The sequence below is a fragment of the Urocitellus parryii genome, chromosome 5 (assembly GCF_045843805.1).
Source record: "Urocitellus parryii isolate mUroPar1 chromosome 5, mUroPar1.hap1, whole genome shotgun sequence".
Classification (NCBI taxonomy): Eukaryota; Metazoa; Chordata; class Mammalia; order Rodentia; family Sciuridae; genus Urocitellus; species Urocitellus parryii.
Window position 1 is genome coordinate 115,444,994 of NC_135535.1, and position 2,698 is coordinate 115,447,691.

The 2,698-nt window shown below is 43.1% G+C and overlaps 1 pseudogene; it reads right to left on the bottom strand.

Moving 5' to 3' along the window:
- Nucleotides 1-823: 823 nt before the first annotated feature.
- Nucleotides 824-1,459, bottom strand: LOC144255035 (bcl-2-like protein 13 pseudogene; annotated as a pseudogene).
- Between the last annotated feature and the right edge of the window lie 1,239 nt (nucleotides 1,460-2,698).

Genomic DNA, 2,698 nt, shown 5'->3' on the forward strand with positions numbered 1-2,698 from the left:
GCAGTGTGGTACTTTCATACCTGAGAAGTGGTGGGACAAGGGGAGAACACCTTCACATTACAGCATGGGGTTGGGTGGTAAAAGGCCAAGAAGGAGCAGCTCTGAAACACAGTGTGCTCATTAAGAAAGAGGAAACTCCAAGGAGGTGAATGCTGACAAGCCCACAGCTGCGGAGCTCACAGCTAAACCCTCTGCACTGGAAATTTCTACCCCCGAGTTTTCTAAATGAATCCTCTTCCTCTAAAGCCATAGCCCTCAAAGGAAGCTGATTTTACCTACAATGGACATTTGGCAATGTTAGAGACACTCTGGGTGTCCTCACCAGGAATCAGGTGCTCCTAGCATCTGGTGGGTGGGGGTTGGGGTGTTGCTGACCATCCTACCATGCACAGAACTACAACAAGGAATTCTCAAAATGTCCATAGCACCAAGGCAGAGAAACCCTGTTCTATAGGGAATATTTTACTCATTAAGAGTCTGAATCTAGCATGAGCCTAGGTCCTTGGAATTGACAACCAGACCAAGATGAATGCCCTCTATGTCCAGCCCTAATATGTGGATCCCACTGCTGCCCTGTTAAGTGGACACCCCCAATCCTCCCAGGGGGTTCCACAAATGCCCCACTGGTAGCTTCCAGTTCAAATTCCAGCAAGGACAGCTCAACCTTAGACCCTCTTCTTTCTCTCCTGAAGCAGCAGCTAGTACTTTTTCAAAGCCATAAGACTCCAATTGCCACTGCCTGGATGTCCACAGCAGTGCCCCTTCAAACAGCTGCATAGACTTGCCCTCAGATGACAGCCAGCCATTGGAGGAGGACTCCTTGCTAAGACTGCCTCCTCACAGAGATCTCCTTGTCACTTGGCAGGGCAGAGGGCACCCCCTCCTCTGCTTCAGTAGGTTCCATGGCTGCTGCTTTCACCTCTTCTTCATCAAGTTCCACAAACAACAATGGTGCAGGGCAGGCTTTCTCAGCTTGCAATCATTTCTGTGTCATGTTCCCTCATCTCCAGCTAAAAAGTGGCAGTGGTGTGTGGAAACAGGGAGCAGGGGCTCTGGGGAATGCCTCTTGCAGCTCCCTGGCTGGCAAGGCAGCCCTGGCAGCCTCCTCAGTGCCCTCGGGTATCTCTTTTTCTTTCTATGCATAATGTCAAGAGTTGTTCTCTCTCCTCTCTCAAGCTCATTGCTCTCTAAACTTTTGACTTCTTCAGCATCCATTGCGATCTGCTGCCAGGACTCAGGCTCTAGGGACACTGGTAGGCTCTCTGTGTGCCAACTCTGGCTAGCTGACAGCAAGACAGGTGGGCTCTCTGACTGCCAAGTTGTCACAGTTGGAGACTTTTGGGGGACTGACCTGTCCAGAATTATCACTGGGCAGGATATAAATGTCATTGCTGTCTTCTGCAATGACTTCAGGGTATTCCTCCTCATCAGGCTTACAACTAAAGACATGCCCATAGAAAAGGAGGAGAAAATCCAATACAAAGAATGGTCAATATTGTAAAAATAGATGTCAGGTTGGAAAAAAAATTATCTTCTGAAGTTCCAGGAATAAATATATTGTTTTTATCTTCAAAGTTTATGGATTGAATGCATTCATTTGTAGGCCATTGTAGAGGAATCGTTTTTTCATTCCTCTGACTGGTTTCCTCAAAGCTAACATATAAAAACTTAGTTTTTATTCGGGGTAATACATATATATGCAATGCAATAATTAATGCAAACCAGGGAAGAAACAATGGTATTAAAAAGGAAATATATCAGTAAGTAGATTATGAAAATAGTGCTATAGCATCTGGGCCAGTTAAATGGGAAAATTAATTCTTTTGTTGGAGGTGAGGGAATGCAGGGATGACAGCTTCACAGAGGAGCCAGCACTTATCCTGAACTCTGAAGCAAGGGAAGGTTTTGACAGTGAAGACCCAGCTAAAGACACAATACCAGCAAAACACAAAGCTGTGAAAAATGGGGAAGAGCAAGCAGAGCCCCAGTTTAATCAGTGCACAATTTACAGGAAGAATAGAAAACTCAGTTGGGAGAGGTCCACAGGGGAACCTGAATGACAGGGAAATAAGAAACAGGAACTTTAATCAATATTAATGATTAGTCACTGATATTTTTCAGATACAATAGTAGAATCAACATTTAAAAATTACTCTTAGAAAATCAGGGTATAGCTCAGTAGTACAGTACTTGCCTAAGCATGTGCAAGGTCCTGGGTCCCATCCCTAGCACACAAATACAAAAATAAACAAAAATATTTGAAACTCAAAAAACTTGTATTCATCTTTATCTAGACACAGAGACATGTACCCATAGTCCCAGCACTCAGCAGGCTGAGGCAGGAGGATCACTTGAACCTACAGGTTGAGGACCAGCTTTGGCAACATAGTGAGACCCTGTATCAATAAATTAACTAGTTAATTAAAAAAAATAAAATTTAAAATTGTGTAAATATTGTAAGAACAAAAATAGGGAGAACAAAAAAAAGTAAAACTAATTCGAAGCAATCACCCCTCATTTTTTTTTTTTTCAGTTCTAGGTATGGAATAAAAAGATGCCGTCTCAGCTACATTCTTATAGGATTTCACCTCTTTCAAACTCTCATTGCATTTTCATCAGTGTAATTACCAATTTTACATCATTTCTTTTTTACCCCATACCTAACCAATTTTTAGCTATCATCTATTCCATCTTCCCC